The 25169-nt window shown below is 48.1% G+C and overlaps 1 long non-coding RNA gene across 1 annotated transcript; it reads right to left on the minus strand.

The window, feature by feature from the left end:
- Window positions 1–400: 400 nt before the first annotated feature.
- On the minus strand, window positions 401–23474 carry LOC121676893. Its single transcript, XR_006020649.1, has 4 exons — window positions 23199–23474; window positions 20638–20806; window positions 10911–11014; window positions 401–1875 (listed from the first exon to the last, which is right to left on the minus strand). It is a non-coding gene; the product is annotated as an uncharacterized LOC121676893 (long non-coding RNA).
- Window positions 23475–25169: the final 1695 nt, after the last annotated feature.

The raw sequence follows: 25169 nt of genomic DNA on the forward strand, positions 1-25169 counted from the left end.
TCCTGATTAAAATAGAGAGGGTGAGGGACACATAAAAAACAAAGAGCAGAGCAGACATCCCATATTCTTCGAGGGAACTTTAAAAATTTCAGCTCTTGGGAATAAAGGAATAGAAATGAAAGGTGTAAGTCCTGAACTGCCAAAAATATCTCACTTCCCTACCCCTCAGTGGGAGCATTGAGACTCACCAACCATCCTACTGAGGATCCAAAAACCCTTTTTCAAGAACAACTAAATCTGTAGGCTTCAGGGAAAGGTAAACAAGCACCCACACACATAAATAAAGCATGGTAATAAATGTCTTAATAATTAGCAGTGATACAGATGCAGCTGAGCAAACAGCCCTGGATCCAAAAAAACAAACAAGCCTTCTGCTTTGTGTCCTAGCTCCAGTGATAATTGCTCACACGCCTTCATCACAGGGGATCCCAAAGCCCTTAGTAAACAGAGACAGGGATGCGTATGGAATGGAAGCTGGGAGAGGCAGTGGAGTGGTGCAAACCTACTGCATGGGCTCCCAAAAGCCACCTCTGGGTCCAGCACAGTCACTGCCCACTGGTACCTCAAGGTGGGTGCACGGCCACAGAGAGCATCTCCAGCAAATCCTTCTGCTCTCCAGGAACCCCACTTTCAGATTGCTGAGGGGGGAAAAAAAGGGACTGAGGAAAACTGGGCATGTTTCCCTGCTTTGCAGAGCAGCCCCAGCCCCCAACATCTGTGTTCATACGTTGCTCCAAAGCTGCCCTTGGGCTTGGTGGGACAGCACTGAACAGCACTTGGCCTCTGTGCTGGTCCAGGGCCATCTAGGACAAGACTAACGCTCGGTCAGGAGCAAATCTACAAGACTTTACTCTCAGTTATTTTTCGCTCAATTATACCAGAGGGAAATCGTGTTACGAGAGGGATCAATAAGGAAAACAGAGCTGGAGGAAGGAAGAGAGCGGTACAGAAACACACACGCTCACACAAACTCCTCTCTTCTGAACTCCAGCTCCAAAAAAAACCAACCCTTTGAACTTTCCCTTTGAGTCCTGAGCTCTTCTAGCTTTTTTCCTTCTTCTTTTTTTTTTATTTCCCCCTCCAGACTCAAGGATTCATTTCTAACCTTAGAAAGAAAATCCTCCTTCTGTAACAGTCATTAATTGGCTTTGGGGAATCTGGGCCACCAGATATGCCCCTAATCCTATACACACTTCCAGTCCCATGTTCAGAGTTGGGTTGGCTGGCACTTCTCTCTGCAAGAGACTTGTTAGGGGAATTAGCTGCTTTCTTCAGCCACTGCAGCTGTCTGGCTTGATACATTTTTTCAATATGGAGGGAAGAAAAAAGGAAAAGGCAGTCAGCAGATCATGTTGGGGAGACACTTATGTGAATTTTTCTCTCTCTAAATAGTACATTTCTCCATTATCAAGACACACAAAGCATTGTCAATCACCTTGTCCTAATACAAAAGCAAAGAGCTTGCCAAAAGGTTGGCAGCAATCAGCACATCCTTGTGGGTGGCAGGGTGTTATGAGAGCAAGTGCCACTTTGATAGGAGCTGTTTCAACTGGGAGGGTGTTTGTCATGATTTAAAACATTAAACCGTGGAAGTGGTACATAAAGGCTGACACAAAAATGTCTGAAAAACACGTCCACATGGCTTCTTCTCAAAGGTCCCAGGAGCCAAACACAGCTCAGGGTTGTGAATTCCCAGCTGCCCTTAGGAAATCTTCAGCTCAAACCTCTTCCAGTGTGGGGGGATTTACGAAGCAGTAGCCAATTGCAATTCACCACTTCCCCAGGTAGTCCCACCTCCAGACACTGTTCTCACATGCAGGGCATCTCCAGGCAGCAGGTGGGAGATATTCCTCCACAACAAGGGGAAAGTGATTCCTGCAGAAGATAATTCAGGCAGGGGTCAAAATTAGGAGCCTCTTCCCAGAGATCCCACTCTCATATCCTTACCAGTACATACCAACAAGAACCAAAATGAAATTAAAACGAAGCTGAATTACTGTCTTGAACAAAAATAAGCCTATTCACCAATCCAAACACATATGAGAATCCTCACTAGAAGGAAAAAAAACCCCAACACATACGGTTTATTAAATTATTCTTTTTCTTATTACTGTCTCTCCTGGTTCAGACTGAGGCATTGAAAAGCTACGAGACACATTGATCTTGTGCTATTTCCCATTTAATACTGAGGCACTTGAAGCTCATGGGAAAGGTCATTCTGTCCACATCTCTACCTGAGGAGATTTGGATTGCACAAATGAACACCCAGACGCTCAAGTCTCCCACCCATCACACATAGCTATCCTTTTTGGGTCAAATCCTGCCAGACTACGTTCAGCATCCTGTTGGTGTTTTTTGAAAGATGCAAAGTGTCCTTTAAAAGGAGAAAAGCCAGCACAGGATGGAGTCGAGAGGCTCTCCAGCTGGAACGTTATCCTGGAAACAGCCATAAACTGTAGAGGTGAACTCCAAATGAAAGATCACACAGCAGGGACCTGGAGGTAAGCAGATGGCTTTGAGAACTGGGAGTCTCACACCAGCTACAAGCAAGTAATTACCAGCAAGTCACAGCTGGGCTGGACAACACGAGCAGGTGAAAATGTGACTATGCTAGGGTGACATGCTAGTGTGATCACACTGCCAGCATCCTCTGACACTTCTCCTCTCCCCTTGCTGGTCCTAATGCTACCAAATGTAGGGATTATTTCCTTTAGAGAAATCAGAGACTTTTCGCCATAGGAGGCCTCTAAAAACAGGGGTGGGAAGGAAGTTGACAAGATGCTCTGAAGTGGTGGATGAGTGTAGCTATCACTGCAAGAGGTGAGGAGCACATCCAGACGAATGCAGAGCTTGCCAAAGTGGCTCTTGAGACCTGGTGAGGCACAAGCTGAGGCTGGGAGGGAGATTTCTTCAGCCAGAGCTTGGGAGGGCAGTCTGGGGCCGCAATGTGGGAGTGACATTTCCGCTAGGCTTGGCCACGAGGATAGGAAAAACTGGATTCCTCACTGCCTGCTGTCCACGTGGGTCTGCTCTTGAACAAATACAGACAGGCTGCTCTGAAATCTTGGAATTTGCCCCCCTCCTGAGTTCCTGGCTGTAAGCCCCAGTTGGGAGGGAGCAGCTAGCACCAAATTTCTGATCCAGAATTGTGGGCTGGGCTGTAAAAGCCAAACCAACTTCAGCAGCCAGTCTGCTCCATGTGTCTGGCTTTTTTTTTCCAGCTTCTTTGTCCAATCTGTCTGGAGTGTAGATATATTGACAAACTCTCAGGAAGGACCTGCATTTCTTTTTGTGCATCTCTGGAAACGAGAACAAAGAGGATGCTGCTGAAATGTCTTCTCCATTGCAAGTTACTGTCAAGTAAGTTTGCAACTCTCTTCACATCCATCGGTGTGAAACTCTTGGGCAACAAGCTGATTTCTACCTCTGCTGAAACCTGGAAGCTCCTGGCCATTTCCACATTGCTGGCCCTGGCAGCAGGAAAAGGTGCTGACCCCCACAGTGCTGAGCCCCCCAGTGCTGAGCCAACTGCAAACCTCCCAAAAGTTTTGGCCTGACCTGGTAGAAATTACTACAAACATCATTCAAGCAAGGTAAATCAGAGCCCACACCTCCCTCAGACCCCCTCCCTTCTGCATTAGTTTTCTACCAGTGCTGTAGAGGTCTCCTGCAAAGGACCACCTGATGCTTTTGGACAAAGAAAAGAAACAGCATTTCATCAATGAAAGCAAACATACTCTTCCTCCCCACTGCCTCACCTCTGCCCCCTCCTTGCCCCCACCATACTGTCTCTTTTTCCTTTTTTTGTCACACCAGCAATTTCTGACAGATTTGGGCAAAGGCAGGCAGCTCTATACAGCCGGTGTGCAGGGATGTCAGTGTCAGATCCTCTGCTTTTCCCCTTTTTTCTCAGCGGCGCTCAGAGCCAGCCTCTCGGATCGACTGGCGAATGACATGCCTGGCTGGGCTGAGGCACTCATATCGACGTTTCCCCAGGGTGCTGCTCCTGATGGAGTTTGCAGCAGGAGCTAAAAGCCGCATACAGATAACTCTTCCTTCCCCTCGCTTCCTCTCCTTCGTCCCTTTCAGCAATTCAGAGAGAAGAGGGTGAAGAAAATTGCACTTGGATTAAATAAACTAACAACCAGCACGCAGGGCTTTTAGCTGTAAGTGAGCCAAGTGTCCTGTAACATTAAATAAATGCAAGATTAACCTTCAAGGCTTCTACACTAAATTATTTATCTTGAGAGGCAAAGAGGTCGGGATTGAAACAAAGGGTAAATATTTGAGGAGCGCGCTGCGTGCGCTGGCTCTGTGGCTGTTTGCCCACAGTGCCGGTGCTGCCAGCACTTCCCTGCCGGGGGGACAGCCGTGGGCTGGCTGTGTCCCCAGCCCGTAATCACCCTGCGATTCAGCTGTGAGGGCAGCAGAGGGGACAGCCCTTGTGCCACCAGCCATGGCATCCTGCCTGGCAGAAGTTGTGAGGTTGGGGGAGAGCCCAAGTGACCTGACAGGGGCTGATAAGTTGCTGTGATTTCACCGAGCATCCCGGGCTCCGCAATTAGCAGTTGCATCTGCCTTCTGTACTGGAGTATTAACTGCATGATTTACATCCAACCATTTCTGCAGCCACTGTAGGCAGGGAATTACCTGATAACAAAATATCCTGCTGTTCATGCTAAGTGACAGACTCAGAAATATCAGTCTGTTTAATCAAAGCACTAACAACACCAAATAGATGAAAATATTTTGCCATTCCCTAGCTGATCTCCCGTGTTAAGATCCTTAAGAATTATTCTGTCTAAGATATGCCAATTATTTTCCTTTCAGTAAAAAAAATTTAAAAAGTAGCCACTACTGGGAAAGCATACAGCATCTGTTTAACTGTGAATTGCAACTTTACAGTGTATTTTAAGGTGAGAAACACAAAAGACAGCTATGGCCAGGACCGATGTAATTAGTCAGGATGCACAACACCTTAAATTACCATCTCTGTGCTTTCTAGAACTGCCAGGCTTCAGAAAGAGAAGCAGCCAGGATCTCAGTGTTAACTCACCTGGAAAAACCTCCCCTAACACACCTTTTCCCTATAAAGAGCATCACCAACTCACTAATCAATGACTTTGCTTGCAGAGCCCATTTTCTCACCCACACTCCCATCCCAACCTGGTACAAAGGCAGACCACTGCAGGTGCCACAGACCTCACAAGATCACAACCCCCTGTGGCACTGCCCAGCACCTGCCACATGTTTGGTGCTAGATGCAAAAAAATTTGAGGGCGGGAGGAAAATGATAAAGCTGCAACCTATCAGATAAAAACATTTCAGCTAGTTGTCAATACAGCAAATTCACAGCATCGTAGTGAAAGCGTATGCAGGAGAGAGCAAGACCAGGCTGCCCTCTGCCCCAGGCTGGTACTCAGCAGGATGGATGGAACTCTTCTGCCAGTTTCTCAGTCTGTCCCATCCATGTACAATGCATTAAACCCCTCGAAAGGTGTAAGGTCAGGGAGGGATTTTCTCTGAGTGAAGGGAATCAATGGAGTAGGATTTTTACCATCCTTCACAGCAGGGTGTGTGCTGTGGACTGTTGGATCATCTGCTTATGTCCATGTAGCAGAGCCCTGCTGTTTCAGAAATCAAAGGCACTGGCACTGCTCTTGATCCCTCAGTGTCTCTGAGGAGTGCTTCAGGTGGTGGGTTCAGTCTCCAGCACAGGGTGTGGGTGTGCCACAGGCTCCCCGCAGAAAATGCTGCATGCTCTCCCTCCTGCTCCTCTCCCCCTTGCACCGAAGCCTCACCCACCCAACACAGCCTCAAGAGCTGCTTGTCAAAAAACCCCTTCACTCCCAGCACTCCCATGAGACCCCAAGACACATCCAGGAGCAGTGTGGATCACAGAATCATAGACTAGATTGTGGTGGAAGAAACCTTAAAGACCATCCAATTCCAACCCCCTCCCATGGGCAGGGACACCTACATGACCAGATTGCTCAAAGCCCTGTTCAACCTGGCCTTGAACACTTTCAAGAATGGGACATCCACAGCCTGGCAACTTGTGCCAGGGCCTCGCAACCCTCAAAGCCATGAATTTATCCCTAATATCTAATGTAAGCCTACCATCTTTCAGTTTGAAGCCATCACCCCTTGTCCTATCACTTCCAGGCGACAGCAGGAGGAAAGCTGGAGATGAGATGCACAAAGGGACGAGCCACCCTCCCCGACTGCCATGGGGATGTGTGATGCCTTCACTCATCAGCAGAGGAAGGCTTTCCCTCTGCTGCCAAAGAGCGGGAGTTTTAGGGTAGGATAAGTGACATGAGCAAGCTGTGAAACCCAAGTGGCACTGACATACACTGCTTTCTACCAATTATGAGCACAATAATAGGTAAAGAAGCCATAGCAACAAAAACTTGACCTGTTCCACTCCACAGATACAGCTGAAGCCCATTCTAGCTTTAATGTAGTCTCTTAACACCTACTGCTATTAATGGCTCCTGCATAATAAGGGGGATTACAGATCTATTACAGATCCGTCACCTCCTAAAGAATATGCCATTAATCATGATCATTTATTTGCAAATTGGTTTATAATTTTGCAAATCTTTTGCAAATTACTTTAAATAGCAGAGTGGGGGGCAAGGGACTTTCAAAGCAGACTTCCATGCTGATGCCTTCCTTGGCTAATGACCCATTTTGAGCCAAATCACTGCTTGTGCACATCTACATATATATATAGGTATTTATTTATGGGAGCAAACTGGATATGTGACAACCACACATTGTCTGGATCACAACCAGATATGTGAGTGACAGCAGGTAGCAGAGAACACACAGGACAGTGTATCTGTCTCTGCACAGATACCTTTTTACTGGCTGCTTCTCACCGGGGCAGCTTTTACAGATGAAGAGCAACTGAGTATTTGTGTGTGTGCCTGCACACTGGTGACACCACTGCCTGGGACACAGTGAATATCCCTGTGTGCATTTCCTTGGCCTTTCACCCAGCTGGTGTGCATGAGATTTGGAGGCTGGGCACAAGGTTCACACCCTCCTTACCTCAGTTGTGCAAAACCTTGGTGTTACACCTCACTCCAGAGCCAGCAGCTGATTCACTCCAACCAACTAAAAACCCCTCCAGCTGCTTGGAGACTCCTCCAGGGCAGAGCACAGGACAAGAACAGATTGAACCCTTTCCACATCCCACAGCTCAGGCCAGGGTTGGGTGAGCACAGATAAACCCCCTACCCTCCCACCCTCACCCCCAGCTTCCATGAGGCTCTGCCCTTCTTTCTGGCTTTCCTTTAAACTGACCCCAAAATCCCCTTACCTACCAGAGCCTCCCCTCCCCTCTCCTCATCTCCAGCCTTTTGCATCCATCCCTGCTTCCTGCCCCTGCGGATTAAGTAGACTTTGCCTGGATTACAGCTGCCAATCAAGTTCAAGTGCATTTTTAATAGTTTAATTTGTGGCACAAGGTTTCAAATAAAATCATCAAGTGCAGTCGATTAAACTCATTAAGTCCTTACGGACTCGTCTGTGTACTGTGCTGTTATCAGATTCAGAGACATGAGAATTAATTAGACCACTGTTATCCTTTGTCTGGATTACTGTGCCAGGCCCAGCAGCCGGGTGCTTTCCTGTGAAAGCATGAGGTCCATAATCTCCTTATGAGCACAACTGGGGAGACAGCGGCCTAAGAGATTTCTTCAGCATTCCTCAAAGATCAAACAACAAGAAACACACTGTTCTTTGATTTTTTTTTCCCCCTCCTCTCTTTTTCTTTCTCTTTTTTTTTCCCCTCTACATGCACAGCACAGCTCATGACTAAAGGCAGTTCAGTGGGGACAGGGCAGGTGAGTAGCAATGGGCTGCTGGTAGCAGGGCTCCACACACTGATCACTTCTTCCAGAGTACACCAGGGATGTCCTGCAAGGCTGCTTCTGCTTCAAAGGGATGCCCAACAACGCTTACTCACATCTGCTGGGGCTACTTCTCCACTGCCACATCTGCTGGGTCACTGCCCACATTTTGGGAGAGAGACTAAGGGTACCCAAAGGGACTAAGGGTACCCACTGCACCCCTACAGATCCAGCAGAGTAATGTGAAATCACAGCTGATGCACAGCACAACTCACCAGGGTACCCCAGATGCTGTTGTTTCTGCAATGAGCGTCATACCTCCAGCACAGGTTTTACCTGCCTCTGGGAACCAATGCAGATGGTGACCTGCTTGGAGAGGCAGATGTGCAGGTGGGAAGGACAGCACAAGCCCCTGGCTGCCAGGTCTGTAGAGATCTGAAGGTGAGGATGTACTGAGTGAGACGAGAGCCCATATGCATGCTCCAGTCTGTACGGCGGGGTATGGTGGGCAGATGGGCCAAGGTGAAAATAAACAGGATAAATGTAAACTCCCTGCACCTGACTGTACTTCCACTTGCAGTATTCTGGCCCCTACCCATGGAGCAGGATCCCACAACACAAATACCAGCACAAAACAAGCTATATATTCTCTAAATAATTTGCCACCTACTCTGCTCAGTGGAGCAGAAATACATATTATATATTGTCCATCTCAACAGAGCTTTTAGCAAGCAACATCTCACATTTGTTACACCAACACAGGAAAACAGTGCCTGTACCATGCAAATGCCATTATAGGCAACTGAACAACTGGAGCTCTGCAGCCCAGGGGAGGCTAATGGATTCCCTTCCCATGCCAGCAAGATCCAGCCACAGGCCTAAGTGAAGATGATACCAGAGAAGAATTTAAGTACCACAGGCAGATAAGCATCTCTGACTTTCTAATGCCATGAGAACCTTCACTGAGACCAGGGATCTGAAAATTTCTCCCCTCATAGTAAGGTTGCATCTCATTTATCAAAGTCAGCTATTACAGAGGAGGGCAGGAGGTGTGAGATCCACAGCCAGTGATGACAAGTAGGTGCCCATGTGTGAGAGCTGAGGGTTGCTGCCTCAGTCAGACCTTTGGTAGTGGAGTTAGCTGGTCCTTGACAAAGCAGTTATTTCCTAGAGCAACCTGTGTGCAGGAGGGCCTTAAAAAGGCATATTGCCAAAGAGGGGTTTATCCAAGAGGCTTTTCTGGTGGACCCAAATCCTTTCCAACGGGTCAGCTGCTGGCAAACATGCTGCAGCAAATTTATGAGAACATAACCACGCTGTAAAGAGACAAACTTAAGGGACAAAGGAAAGTAATCCATATTTAGGCTGGCAAGGGTTTTGTGCTTGCTAAGAGTCCTGCTGAATTGCATTTGAGGGAAGCTGAACTATAGCAATTTCTAGACTAAATCACTTGGGCCTGCCAGTACTTTTACCAGTTTATTACAGAAATTTACTCACAAGGGTCAGTGACCCCTCAGTCAGTGACTCCCCCAGGTGACTTCCTGAGCCATGTTAAGCTACGAGCATTTGTTCTCATTCCCTCTGATATTCTCTTTCTCTGCTCCTCCTCTCCCGCTTCCCATTTCATTCGCCTCCACTGAATCCCTTCTTTTTTTCTCTCTATTGTCAAATCCAGGGAGTAGAGTACAATGTGACAAGACAGTGGTGGCAGAACAATGAGGGATGTAGATGTGAAGGAGCAACAGAGAGGCAAAAGGGCTGGGGATGTTTGCCGAGAAGCCTGAATGTGATGGAGGGGAAAGGGAGGTGTGAGGAGCTGCAGGAACGGCAGCAAGGCAGCTGCACTTTTGGGAAAGATGAGGATTTTCATACCTGCTCCCCTGTACAGGTAATACGAAGACAATGATGAGGAAGAAAGAAAAGATGCAGCCTCCAAGATGCAAAAGGTCCCCAGAACCATTTTAGCTACTAAGGTGCAGAGAGAACAATGGCAGCTGCAGAGCATAAGGAGAGGAAGAGGCATTAAGATTCGGCACAGAGGAGGAGGACTAAAGGGCAGAGCAGTGGTTATGGGCAAGAGGGGAAAAGTCTGATAGCATTGAAGGAGATAAAAAAGAGGGCTGTGTTTTAATGGAGAGGAGTGCATTCCCTCCAATAGTGGGCAGCCAAGAGTGTCAGGTGAATTCTGCTCCCCTCTCCTAAATGTGAGTGCAAACAATCATGCATTCCCTGAGCCCAGAACATCTGCACTTGGACAAGATGAATCCTACTGAAACCTTGTACCACCTTAACCAAACTGGTGCAGGTTCAGAGCACTTTTCTGCAACTGGAAAAGTTCTCCAGGCCTGGCATAAATCCAACCCTCAGCATTTCCCCAGTAGAAGTGTAAGCAGAAATTCTTCAGGAAATACTTAATACACGTCCCTGGAATATAAATTGCTGAAAGTATAAAGGCAACCCGGTCTACAACAGGATCTCTTCTGCTGTCCCAGCCCAGCCAACCTCCTCCTGCTTCTGTGGTTCTCCACAGATTATAAATCACAAGTGAAAACATACAGAGCAAGCAGGCTTCCTTTTTCCTTCCCAACTCCAGGAGAGTCTCCGTGCGGTGTCTCCTTCTCACTCATTTGTTTTTTCTTTCTTCTCCCCTCATGCACGCTTAAGAAATTGATAAATGTCTCTTTAAGGACGTGTCTGCCGCCTTGCCGCGCACCCTTATAAATCAGATAAATATCTCAAGGATCCTTATCCTGGGAAAATTGAGATAATTGCACTAAATTGAAGAGCCTCTATTTTTTTTTTCTTCCTCACCCCCTCCCATCCTTCTTCTCTTTTCAGCTGGAGTCTCTTGTAGTAACAGGTGTGCTGACTGCTAATTCCTGCCCAGGAATTACCCCCTCCATCTGAAGGGATGGCCCTCAATAGCTCCAGGCTACCTCCTGAACTGAATTTTAACCAAGATACTACATCAGTCGGCAACATTTTCATAGCTCTATCTGGGTCTCCCCTGGAAGAGTTCACCCTTGCTGGTGCACCTCTGACGCCCACCTGCTCAGGAGGTATCTCTGCAATATGAGTGGAGGGTTGTGTCTGTAAGGGGTAAAGCAAGTTTGGCTCCGACACTCCCCTTCTGCCATGGACTGGTGCTGTAGCTGGAAAAAGGGAAAACAGAAAAAAAAAAATGGAAGGATGGATATGAACAGGATTCAGGTGAAAGAAGCTGGAGCATTAAGAAACAGCAGAAAAATTAGCACGGTAGTCAAGTCAAATTACAACAAGTCAAATCAAGTGAAGAAGGCCCTCAGTGATCTAAACCTGCTCCAAGCAGGTCCTGAGGTCTCTTTCAACCCACACCTCTTGGTCCCATGGCAGAACAGAGGAACACTATTGCTATGTGGGGGGAGGCAAAGACCCCAAAATCAGTCCCCATTTCTCAGTGTAATCATAATGTACTTCTTCCCCACCTACAGAAGTGAGAACACCTCCCACCAGCAGCACCAGTTATGTTGAGGTGTTATCCCTCCCTTCCACCAAAGGAAGGAGCCACCAGAAGAGCACGGACAGGGCAGCAGGTGAAGAGATCAAGGAACAAATTGTCACCCTGCTGGTTTTCTCCCAGGTGAAGAAAACTCTACAAACCAGAAGCCTACAACTGTGTTTTACTTTTGGTGCTCTACAGCCAAACACACAAGATAATTGGGACTGTCAGAGGGACTGAAGGTGACTGATGCTGCAATCCAAAGGGGATGATTACTTCTCCAAGAGATTTCCAAGGAACACCTGGGGTCACCAGGGTCACCAGCAAAAAGGATTTTTAGGTGACTTTGCATCAGACAGGAAGATAAGCTCAGAAGGTTCTCAGTGAGCAGAGATGACTCTACACTCAGAAAACTCAGGAGGTGGCAGGCAGGGGATGGTGACACAATGGTGCTCAGTATGGCCCTCAAAACCACAGGCCTCTTCCAAGTACAAATTAGACCTTCCAGCCCAGCCAGCTTCTCTAAAGCCTGAACTGGCTGGAGGAAAGCAGAACAGACTGGCTCCAAGCCCCAGGAGATAATCGCTGAGCTTGGGCAAGTGGCCCTGAGCCTGCAGGTGTGTTGAGAGAGGAGGACAACAGCTGTTTCTACTTCACCCAGGTCCTCCATGCCAGGACAACCTTCCTTCACTCCCAGCAGAGCCACAGCTCTCTGCAAATTCATCAGGGCCCATTCTGTGTAAAACGCTCTCATGTACAATAAAAATAGCCCAAGACCCCAGGCAGGGCTGAAACAAGTCGAGTGTGGTGGCTGAATAAAGTGGCTCAGAGCTGTGAGTCCAGCCAGAGCTCTGCCAGCACATCTCTAGAGGAAATAGTTTTCAACTGAAGGACAGTCCATTCAGATTTGATATAAAGATTAAGTTTTTTACAGTAAGGGTGGTAAAACACTGGCACAAGCTGCCTGGAGACGTTGTAGATGCCCCATCCCTGGAAATATTCAAGGTAATATTGGACAGGGCTCTGAGTAATCTGATCTAGTTGAAGATGTCCCTGCTCATTGCAGGGGGTTGGACTAGATGGCCTTTAAAGGTCCTGTCCAACCCAAACTATTCTATGTTTCCACAATCTCCACCCATTCCATGTTTGCGGTGGAAAGAAACAAATTTTGGGAAGGTGGGAAACAGCTCCTCTGAAGTCCTCTGATGAAGAGGAGATGGAAAGAAGACTCATGATCAACTCCCTCTTTTCAGTTGCAGCCCAAATTTTCTCACCTTTCTCTGCCAAAATACCGGAAACAGCCACCACAGGGCACCATGTCCTGTACCCAGAACAGGCGCAGTAAACAGTGACTCCCTTGCTTGCTCTATGTCATCCACATAGACCCAATGTGAATTTAAAAGTAGCATCACCAATGCAGAAAAGGGGGGTTGGTTCTCCATAGCTCCCCTCAACCCTTGCCCCGGCTCTGCAAAGAGGCTGAGTGCAGCTTTCAGTGCTTATGGGACAGGATGACCCCTACCCAGCCTTCAGAGTCTCTCCTGGCATCAGCAGGCTCCACACAACATCTCCATTCCTCTCAGGAAGAATAGGCTTGACGGTGTTTTGACTCCTTTCTCAGAGACTCCCACATGGCACTTTACAATCCAACTTTGCTCTTAAATACACATCCTGGGCTGCATCCCAGAGATGTGTGTCAGGCACGAAGTGCTGTCAGTCAGCCCCAGTCACAACACATCAGGGCTTAGGAGAAGTCTGACTGATCAGGGCGAGGGGGGAGGAAGCACAGGAATGAGAAGAAAAGGCTGAACAGCAAAAAAAAAAAAAAGAGGAGAAAGACAAATCAAGCAGGAAAATGGCAGGAACTATTCCATACAGGAAAGGATGTTTTTCATCTGCAATGTAGCAGCAGTGTCAGGCACCAAACAGGACAAAGATGCTCAGATACAGGTTCACAGAGAGGAGGGTGGAGGAAACTCCTGGGAGGGCTCCTGGGCTGAAGTCCGGTGTCTCTCATCCATGTGGCTTCAGGCAGCAGGGGCTGAAACGCGCTGCCACATCAGCAGCATGGCAATTAATGTAAAGTGGGCTGTGGCGACAAAGCTACCAGATAAAATGTGTGCCTGGCCAAATGCCACTCCAGAGCTGGCTCCGATGGCAGCACCCTCAGCCAAGAACAACCAAACAGTCACGGCACTGTGGCTGCCTCTCCTGTGCCACGGAGGAGTTCACGGAGCGCAGGGAACGTTCACTGCAGGAATGACGTGGGGTAGTTCTCATGCCGCCATCCCAACGTTTTCCTCCATAGGAAGGTACCTGCAATTCTAACAGTCAAGAAAGACAAAGCTGGACAAAATAGGAGCAACTGAGGAATCAGCTAAAGCTGTGCTCGTTTGAAAGCAAAGGTGAATAAGTTTAAACAGAGATTCAGAGGAATGCCTATGAGAGGGCACTGCAGTGGAGAGGGAGGAGGTCCCTCCCCTTTCTGGGAGAGGAAGGACTTGGAGAGGAGACCTGGAACATTGCATAAAAGTTTGAGATTACTCAAGTATGCTCATTCTGTGAATTTCAGTATCTTCCACCATGCATGAAATGAGTAAATATTCATTGGGCTGAAGAGAAAGCGAGGAGAGCAATGAGGAGAGATGGCTCCATAGCATAATTTATATAAGTATTCACCGGAGCTTGAACAGGAACCCACATCTCCCCTGCTCCCAGGTGAGTGCCTGAGCTTCTAGGCTGAAAGTCCTGCTTCTTTTCACTTGCTCACTGCAACCCAAGGTTTAAAAAATATTTAATTACTCCTTCTAATGTTGAAAAGTCCAAATAGGAGGACTGAGCAGATTCTCCTGCCAGCTCAAAATCAGAATTACCTGACAATCAAGAGGGTCTTTCCAGGTGGGTTCAAGTCTCTTCCAAAGGGAGAAAAGATAGAAGCAGGGAGTGCTCTAGCCATGACACTATTTTGTGAGAGTGGCCAAAGTTTCTCACTCCATGCAGACCCTGATCTCTGAGCCATGCCCAGAAGATGCTTCATAGACTGGGCTTTGCCAGTAAGCCAGATGTGCTCAGAGTAACCTGGTGTTCCAACAGCACTGACTGGTTCAGCACACCAAAAACAGAGGTGAGTCTGGCAGAGAGAAGAAGCAGATCCTCAGGAGGATGGGAAACAGAAATATGGCAATGATATTGCAAGGCAGCTGAGCAGGGGCTCTGAGGATCCAAACTACACCTCTATAGCTGTTTTTATGTCTGGGATTTCTCCACAAATCCATGAAAGAGGACAACAGACTTGTGCTCACCTACATCACGAATACAAAGGAAGGAACCTCATGAGGAACTGGCTGCTCAGGCAAAGCATTCCCATGCAAACCCCAGTGCATCTCATCACTCTCTTGCCTACAAGGAGGCACGGTTACCTCTCTAGCTCATAAAGGGGGTGAGGGGCACAAGCCCTCACTCCCTCTTGCATAAGGACTGTCTGCTCCTCTGGCTTCATGGGCTGAGTTTAGCCAGCTCACGTAGCATTGCGTTGGATTTTTCTTTCAGCTGCATGAGAGACAAAGGGAATGAAGTGGGTGGTGTACACTCTGGCTTCACGAGGCATTCGCTAATCTCTGAGGAGGAACCTTATTAGAGAAATTGAAAAGGTCATTAGGGGTAGGGATGGGAAGCTCTAGAAATTACACATCACCTAGAAAAATGACCAGAAGAAATGGGAGTCTCTGTGCAAGCTGGCTCATGGGGAAAAGTGAGTCCATCACTCTTGCTTCCTTATATTCCCCATATTCGAAGTCACTGATGTGGTGAACTGACTCTGGCTGGATGTCAGGTGCCCACCAAAGCTGCTCTACCACTCCCTTTCTCAGCTGGACAGGAGAGAGAAAATATAATGAAGACTCAAGGGTCAAGATAAGGACAGGGAGAGATCACTTACAGCTACCGTCATGGGCAAAACAGATTCATCTTGGGGAAATTAATTTAATTTAATCCTTTAAACCTTGGGAGTCTGTGCTCAGTCATTTACTCTCACCCTGGAAGAGAGCTTGTGAGTCTGACCAGTAGGCCAGCACTCTTGCAAGTCACTTTTCTGATCCAACAAGGGAAGAAGAAATGGCTGTAGAACGGAGGATACAGAGAGCCTTGCCTTTCACTGGCTCATCTGAATCATAATTAGAAAGTGCTGCAAAACATCTCTGCAAACCCAAGAGGAAACCAGCCTGCCCTTCACCCTGTAGGGAGATCAGTCCAACAGCACGTGCTCGCGAGCCCCGGCCCAGCTCCGGCTGGGTTAATGTGACAATCCATTTCTGACAGCGTGTCAATACAAAGCAATTTAGGAGTGCATGAAGAATCGACCCGAGGTAACAGGCAATTTCTCTGCTCTGCTGCTTAGACGGAAGTGGGGACCAATGAGGCCACAGTCTCGGAGCACACTGAGCTCGGCAGGGCCCGCTCTGCCGGCACGTGCTGGCATCTTAGCAGCACTCACCAGAGAGAAGGGTGGAACAAGGCAGGAGCAAGACACCTGCTGTGAGACACAGTCTCAGGATGGCGACAAAGAAGAGTTGAGGGTGGCATTCCATAAAGGTTTTGTTAATTGGGAGGTATTTGAATATGTAAAGTAACAAACTGGCTGAAACAGAGTAGATAGACTTAAACATACAGATGATTATAAGGCAGCACCTCAGCCTCGGGCTCATGCCACGTTCCCTGTGGGCAGGGAACCACTGCTGAACCTCGCCAAGCTGGAGAGGGGCAAGCAGGTGGTGCAGGCAACCCAAAAAACTGATTCCAAAAAGTCATCTCTTCTTTTAAGCCAAACTTAGAGCATGCCTGCGTGGGACCCGAAGCACTAACACCATGCTGCTGCCCTTCTTCCGTGTACTCAAGGAGCACATTTCACACTGGTGCATCTCTCCATGCAGGGGATAAGAGAGGCCATGGGAATTAGCAGGGAGGGGCAGAGAGTGCTGTGGGACAGGAATTGGAAGGCACTGGCATCACTAAAGGCTGAGCTGCCCTCCTTCCCTCTCTGTCACAGCACAGATTGCAGGGAGGGCCCTCATTTGCCTCTTGCCCACATGGTAGCCACCAGCAGCCATCTCAGAGCGCTGCCTCCACGCCGTGAAAGTACATTGGCACAAACAGCAGGGCTGGCATGGAAAAGTGGAGGGCGAGCCCAATCCAAGCAAATCTGTTTGCAAACGCAGAGCGCAGCAGCAGCGTGCTGGCAGTGCTCATCCAGCACGATGGGCTGAGGGACACTCCCACCACACTAAAAGCATCTCAGTCTGTCATTATTAAAGCAGAAAACACAACAGATGCAGCCTGTGCCACCGAGTCCAGACTTTTGCTCCCTCGCAACTCAGGATGTTGCACTCTGAAGAGCTGATTCTGATCACTCACTCACCTAGAGAGGCCAGAACTGCCGCCTCCTCTGAAAGAGTCGGGAGAAACTACCCTTGCTGCCTATTTTTTAGATGGAACAACTTTAAACCAGGCTGAGCTTCCCACCCATGCCACGCACAGCAGCTGTGGAGGGTGCCAAGCATGGAAACGCAGAAGTCAAAAAAGGAGGAATGGATAGAGAGAGGAAATATAACATTGTTGTAACTCTGCCAGAATAACATGCTGGTTTAAACCTATCCTTGGACATATTTTTATCTGGGACATCATGGGATACAGCCAGGGAGGCAGGGTTTGAGGTTGGATCCTTTTTGTGCGGTTGCATTAAGAGTAAGATTCCCACTTTATTTTGATTTAATAAGCTAGTTAAAGCATGTTAACAAAATTAAAAGCATTATTAAAGGCAGATGTACTGGTGTACAAATAGCTAAGCATCAGTTTTGACTTTAGATGATCCACAGCTTCAGCGTATGCTTCTAATAACCAGCTGTCACTTACTAGAGATGTGGTAAGTCTCTTATTAAATCCTAAATGGGCATATGGATGTTACATTTAAAGTAGTATTTTCCCCTCCTCACTTCTATCTTTTCCCACAGGCAACTGAGCCAACTCACAAATTTCCTGCATCATTTTTTCCCTTTGCTAATGGGATGCATGTTGAGATCAGAAGGACCAAATGATGACCTGTCTTTATGTTTTCTACATCCCTTTGGAAAAATCCATATGACTCTCTGTGTGTCAAAAGAGTCATAACACATCCCAGATGCCTCAGTACTAATTGCACTTTTTCTGCTTGAAGCCACCAAAGTCCCCTGAGAAGCCATTCAAGCACAAGCCCATTTTGTCCAGCGCTGCCATGTTCCTGAACAGCTTGCAGTAACAGGCCGGTGAGCACAGCTCTTGGAGGAGCCACCACCACCAGCCCAGCACGAACACCTCCTTCAACACAAACTGCATGTTCAGGGGATCCAGAAACTGGGGCACTGTCGGGCTTGTGAGAAGCAAAATCTGTTTCTAGGATGGGAGTAGGGGAGAAGGGTTAAGAGAGAAAATCAATCGCATTTGCAAGGTTCCAGTAGGACTACAGTAGAAGTGCCATCAAATTGAAACAGTGCTTGAAATCAGGAAAACACTTCCACCATCCACCATTTTTCACATCTTTTTCTTTTTAACTGAGGTAAATGCACTCAAGAGTGCAGGAGTCAGTACCTTCCAGCATTGTGGTCTCTACAGGATGCCATCTGGGACCTGCCTCAGCCCAGGTGCCAGCCACATGCACCAGGAGGAGATGATGCCAGCAAACCCCACCATGCTGGAAAGCTTTGCCTTGGTCCTTTTTCCATGAGAAGGAGCTGGCACCCACCTTTGACTCTGTTTTTCCCTACATCAGCAGAGGAAGGCAAGGCTTTGGACACACCAAGAAAGAGCATCTATGAAAATGTTGCTGTAACAGAAACAGACCTTCCTTGCCCCCCACAGAGGTGAACAGCTGGACTGCCTTCCCCAGGCAATGGCCACTGCTGCCCCAGCAAGCAGAGGAGAGCATCAGGGCACTTGCTCTCCTCTAGACACTGCTATCAGCCATAAACACAGGATATTTGTGGTCTAAACCTTTCAATCCTTATGTCTGAAGGTCCTGTACATTGTGCTATCAATCATTTAGAGGAATATTAAACTACTGGAGAGCTGACGATATCATTTGCTATGTTCATTCCCTTGAGGATCAAGTGTCTCAGTGAGAGCAGGAGCAGAGTCCAAACATGGAGCCTCCCCTATCCCTGATCTCATTACAGGCCCTGCTGCTTCCACAAACCCCTTTTCCCTTCAGGTCTCTCTTCCCACAGCATTGACCACAGCTCATAAATTAATAAGTGCATGCATTTTTCAAAATCAGGTTTGTGGCGAGCAGATGTTGAAGATGAAGTAGAGGGGAAAAGGGGGAAGAAAACAAAAACCACCACATACAAAAATTCAAACACTGTGAAATGTTTAACAACATGTAAGTCCTTCAAAGCCACAAACCCCTTGGTCCCTGTCCCTGGCTGGATTCACTAATAGGTTTGCTGCCAGTCCCAGTGTGGAAGGCAGGGGTGCATGAGGACCCTGAACCCTCTGTTTTGCCTCCAATTATATGCCAAGTTAAAACTCAGGGAAAAACAAAAACAACCAACCTAATCCACAGTCATTCTTTAATCCTGTGCATCTTATTAAAAGCAAGAGGACAAGATAATCCACCCAGACTGGCAAGTTGGAGGCTGCTCATTCCCTCTCCAGAGGAAATCAGCTCGTGTTTTCTCCTGAGGATCCCAAGAGGCCCGAGTCCAGAAGACACTGACAATATGCTACAGAAAAGAAAAAAAAAATTTAGAAAGGAAGGTAATTATGGAAAAGGTTCAGAGGAAAACATATTTCTGCAGTGCTGCTGAGGCCAAGCAGGAGCTGTCCATGCAGCAGGAGCTGCTGGGTCCCCACTCCTGGTCATCAGAGGATCACACTGGAGAGGCAGAGCTGGGACAGGAGTTAGAGGGATGGGCAACTCCAGGGCTTGGGCACCAACAGCCTGAGCTACAAAAAGGCTGAAGGAGACAAAAGACACTGTCTCTCCATCTGTGCAGCCAAAGAGCTCTAGGCTGGCCAGGTCACACAGCTGGAAAGAGCTGGGAAGGGGGGACCTTGATGCAGGCACTCACTCTGCACTTACGTTCTCATCCCTTGCTCTGTCAGGTCCCCTTAGGCAAAGGATGGAGGCGGCTCAGAGGAACAAACACACCCAGTAGGACACAACAGCTCTGCATGCCATGGCCCCAGGTGCTGGAGAGGTGTCAAAAGCCAGGAGGAGCAACAAACCTGACAGAGCAAAGGTACCAATGTCACTGTTTCCCTCAGGAAAGGTGGGAAAGAGGAGCTGTAAAGTCAGCAATGCCTTCACGAATGTGATGGATGAAGACATACGACAGGATGGAAGATCATTTTGGGCCACCACCGCTTGGACAAAAGAAATAGAAGTAGCTCCGTTAGGAGAGTGCTGAAAGTTTGGATGGACACTGAGATTTCTGTTAATGTTAATAATAAAAAGAGAGAAAAGATGAAAAGTGTCCCTTCTAGGAGGCTAACTACCAAAATAAAACCTAGAAACTGCAACAGTGAAAGCTCACACATCCTAGATGGAACAGTTAAAGACTTGAACATCAACTGTAGATGCATCATCAAGACATGACTGTGACTTAGACTTGATATTGGTGAATGATAAAAACACAGTGGAAGAGATGTAACTGGAAAATAACCTTGGACAGAGTGGTTTATTTAAAACTCTTGCCTCATTTTGACTTACTCTAAACAGAACAGACAGATAAACAACAGCAGAGTGCTGCCTAAAGGTTCCTGGTTTCAAAAGGGCAAACCCAGCCTTGCCTATAAAAGGCAGGTTCAAATGTCTTTGAACCAAAGGCAAAGCTCCCTGGGGACTTCACCCCAAACACAGAAAAATAGTGAAGGAGTAGGTCCTGGGCGGCTCCTAACTTGCTAGAATGAGTAGAGCAATGCAGACAAAAGGAATAAGAAGAGAGCACAGAAAGGGAAATGATTAACCAGCAAAGAGCAAAGATTTTAGGGGCTGAAAATAGAAGGGATGGAGTGGGAAATGCCAAATGTCAAATGAGTTAGACCTGAGGAAGGATATTAAATAGTGAGAGGTTCTCTGGTCATACAAACACAAAAGTAATAAAGATAGAAGAAGCAGTGCTGTGATTCAGTCTGTGGGAAGAGAGTTCACAGGAAATCTAGGTGAGGTCCCAAGACTAAACAAATTCTTCTCAGCAGCTCTGGACAGTGACAATAATTACAAGCATATGAACTTAGCTGGGTGGCTGATATGGAAAATGTACTTACCACAGCTGAGAGAGAAGGGAAGATCCAAGACCTTTCTGTGATCAAATCACTAGGCCAGGTATCTCACAACCCAGATTCCTGGAGGAACTATTCCATGAAACAGACAGATTGAGAGCAAGGGCTTCAATAAATCCACCAGTAAGGAGGTGAGGAACATAAAATGCAACACCTGTAAGTAAGAAGGATGAAAAAGCAATCTGAGCAGCTGTCACCCACGGCCCTCTGCAAGGGAGGAAGCAAAGACTGGGCAGGGCTGTGAAACGTGGGGGATGCAGGACTATCCCATTTGGGATTGTTTTTATTTTTATCTCACCTTTTTGTGCTACAAACTGATCTTCTAGGTAAAGGAAAATACACATTTTAGTGAATCAATTAATGAAGGGCCATGATTTGCTGTGAGAAAGAGGAAGAGCTTATCCCAGGCACTACAGTGGCAGAGTAGGATTTGATGGAGGGATAGCTGTGGACAAGGAGGGAAGGGTACAGCTTGCAGGGAGTTTAGCAGTGGAGTTCCCTGCAGAGTGGTCTCAGGATTTGTCCTGGTCAACAATTTCCCTAATGAGTCTTTCTTAATTAAACTAGCCTATGAGAAGCAGGAGAAACCAGGGAAGACAACTGGAAGCACAGCCTGAACACGGCTCAATCCCTGAAGGAAACCATGTAGTTTTCAAGAATTTCTGCCGCAAATGGGGAATTCATAAGTTGAAAATGATTGAAGAGGAAAGGACTTTGATTGTAGGAGTCAATTACAGGCTGATTAGTGAGATAAAGGCACAAAGCAGGTAAATTTGATCCTAAGGTGTATGCAGGGGAGGATTTCCAGCAGAGGAGGGCATCTCCCAATTCACAAATTAAACTGGTCAGCCACTCTCAAGAGCAACAATAGATGCAAAGAAAGGCTGTCAGGATAACCAGTGGATGGGAAATGGCCCAAGCAGAGCAGGTACATGAATTTTTTTATTTATTATCACGATGAAGGAGATGTGATTTCTGTCTCCTTTCCAACTATAGTCAGTAAACATGGGAAAAAGCAATGGTGGTAGAAGGATGACATGAGTACAAAAAATATATAAGCTAGAAACATGTCTAAGCTCAAAATTATGCCTCACCAGAGTAGGGAGGCAGCTGGGGCAAACAATGAAAAAACAAAGAAGGAAGTCTTTTTAAGATGGGTCCTGCTAGGAGTATGAAAGGGATTTTATGAGGTGGTTCCCAGCTGGGAATTTGGCCAAGGTACTGGGGTTAACACACTCACTACTCTGAAAAGTACCAAGGGATTTTCAGCAGCCAGAAATTACCAAGACCTTGGTTTTAAATCTCCACTGCTGAAATGCAACTATTTACTCAGCGCAGTTCCACTTGAGCAACTATGTGAAATGCTGCTCTGAGACTCCCTAAAGTCTCCCGGGGAGCAGGCAAAAAAATACATATATTCTGTCTGGAGCTGATTCTCTTTCCACACATCTGTCCCTCTCGTCCTGCCTCACCACTAACAGGATTTGCATCAGAGTAGGCCAGCTCTCAGAGCCAGGCAGCTCCTAGCCCCTCTCCCTGAGCCTGTCACACCGTGGAGACATTGCCTTTGGACATTTAAGCATAAGGAGCAGGGTCCTGGGCAGCCAGGGGGGACATTGGCCACACAACAAACACCTCTGTACCCCTCCTGGCAAGCAGAGAATGAGTTCAGGCATCGCAGGCTATTGTACAGTTTAGACATGTCCAAGCAATTCCAGCTAGGAGCAGATGCTTTCAGAGCCACTCAAGACTTCCTTAATAACACAGGCTTACCTGGACTGAAAGAAAACTGAGCCATCTCCATCCTAAGCCAAATGAGAAGGTACCAGCAGCCTCCATGGTACCCAGGTAGCAAAGAGCTCATTTTAACAGGCATCATGTACATGGGAACAGACACTGTTTAGGACACCCATTGTCCCAATGCCTGGGTATATTTTTTTATGCTCAATGCAATGTGTTTTCTTGCAACAACCACCAGACTCTGCAAAAAAGAGACTGCTCAGCCAGGGCTCCCCATTTCTTGGGGGGGAATTATTTTGGGTTTTTAAAGCCTTGTCCCTTCTTTTACTCCATATTGTTTGTGCTGAATGATAGAGGGGAAAGACCCCACACCAAAGCCTGGACACAAACCAGGGAGCACTAAAATCCTGCCCTACCAGCAGTGACCAGCATCCACAGCACAGTGTGCAAATGCCAAAGCACCACAAAAGAGCAAACCTGAGCAGAATAAATCCTCCTCCAGCTGCTTGTTGTTCATCCCTTGCTGCTCAGTTTGGCAGCAGGGCTGAACCAAGAGGGAAGCCCAGATGCTGGGAATGGGGCAGCAGGCAGAAGGGTGCTCTGCAGTGGGCTCTTCTTCCCACAGGTGTTTACATGCCACTGGGCAGAGAGGTGGATGGAAGCAGATGGAGTGGTTGACACATAGAGGTTTAGCAGTGAAACCTCCCAGTCCTGTGAGCCCATAACTTGCCACAAGAGTAGCAGGTCAGTCCCCAGCACGGTAACTTCAAAGGTTGCCAACAAGATGAGGTGCAGCTGACACTTACCCGTCCTGCTCCTTGTCCCAAGGAAGAACCTTTCACTTTCCTCAACTTTGGGAGGCTCTCAGGAGCTGAAATCACAACAGAAAAGGGCCAAACAAACTGCATGGGGTGCTGGGAGAGATGTGCCCAGTGCTGATCTGTCCCACCCCATAGCCAGCCCTGCCTTTGCACTTCACACCCTCTGGTGAAACCGGGGGGCCTGGCACCCCTCACCACCCCAGCCCCCTCGGAGAGGGGCCAGCAGGGGCCCAGGCTGCCCAGTTCCCAGTGGTCCCTCTCTCACCCTCCTTGCTGCCCCAAGCGCAGGCACCCCCTCCTCTCCTCCCCCTCCCCTGCCCTTCCCTGCTTGTTGCACGAAGGGCGCGTTTGACCTCAATCTGTCTGCTCAGATTAGAGTCCGGAGCCGTTCCCCTCTGCCGAGCACAGAGCCCCAGCAGGGCTGCGAGGCCGCATCTGCCACGGCGGGTTCTTCCAGAGGGCTGCCACTGTCACAGGGCATGGAGACACAGAGGTGACAAGGGGCAGTGCTGGCTGCACCCTGCCACAGCCGTCGCTCCCGGCTGCTGTGGGGGACAGGCACGGTCCCACCGAGCTCAGCTCGCCCTGAGAGGTGGGGGCCAAGCAGAAAGGGTGAAGTGGTGAAGGAGAAGTGGGGACTTATTATTATAAAGGAGTGGAGATAGTTGCATAGGGTGAGCTCCAGCTGCAGGGATATGGATCCTTTGGGTTTGCACCAGCATTTCTTTGGACCACTCCAGAGACACTCACAAATAAAAGTAAATAAAGGTAAGTATAGAAAATACAGCAGGGCACAGTCTTCGGCCCAAGGCAAGTGACTCAGCATGGCTCAAAACAGCTGCACCCTACAACCTGTTCCCAAAATCAGAGTGACCTCACTCAGACTGCTCTCTGGGAGGCATTGCTGCCCTCAACATCCCAAAAAAGTGCCTGGTCAGGAGACAAGTTCCCACAGGAAGCCCCTTTAACTTCACTGCATCCTGTCCCATGCCACAAGAACCTTCTGCTCTGGCTGAAGTCCAGCACCACACCAAAGATGCATCCAAAGGAAGGACCAGAGGGAGAAAGGAAGGTGCCTTTCATCACCAAGTGGACAAAAAGGACAGAGACATTTGCTCAAGAAGCTGAGCGGCCAGTCTGGGAAGAAGCAGGAGGGTGACAGCTGCTGGGACAGTCCTCACGTGCACGCAGCCCAGCAAACTGGTCAGGAGGGGACAGCAGCAAGCACTGGAGGCTTCCACTGTGTTGGTTGAGGATGACAGGCCAAGTCTGACAGCTCTAAGTGCTTCCACCATCTATTGTGTTGCATTCCTTGAAAGACAGCAGGGCCAGCACAATGCCCAGAGCTCTGATGAGTGGGCATCCAGAGAGCCTGGCACAGCCAAGAGCTGTCCCCAGCTGCACACACCTCTCCACGTCAAGCCTCTCTCCTCTCTTTCTCTTAGAAACACCACCAGAGGTATTTCCCTCCGTTCAGAGGACAGGTCTGCTGGCAGCACCCAACCCATCACAGCCATTTCTGGCTGCATCAAAGCCAGTCCTTCGGGAGGGACCATCATGTCCAGCACCAGGGTGGTCAATGCCCTGGGGACACAAAGTTTCACCTCAGGGTGAAGGTTGCAGCCCATTGTACTGCACCAGAGTCCTGCACCAGAGCAGCTGGTTAACACAGTGCTGGGACTGAACAGCAGCCTTGGACCCCTGGCCAAGCCCAGAACTAATGGCTGTGGAGTTCATTCCACTTACTCTGCAGAGCTGGGGTAGCTGAGAAATGTAGATATAGCTTGTGAAATGTCACAAACCTCAGGTGCATCAGTCAGTCAGACATTTCCAGCCCAGTTCTCCCGAGTGAGAAGGAGAGGTATCAGTGCTGGGGGAGAAGTTCTGCTAAGTCTCTGTTGTTTTGCCCACACCCAGAACTTCCAAGACTTTGTCCCATCCAGTGATGAGGACATA

The sequence above is a fragment of the Corvus kubaryi genome, unplaced genomic scaffold (genome assembly GCF_017639235.1).
Source record: "Corvus kubaryi isolate FWS band 111438036 unplaced genomic scaffold, C.kubaryi_AGA036_p1.0 136, whole genome shotgun sequence".
NCBI classification, from domain to species: Eukaryota; Metazoa; Chordata; class Aves; order Passeriformes; family Corvidae; genus Corvus; species Corvus kubaryi.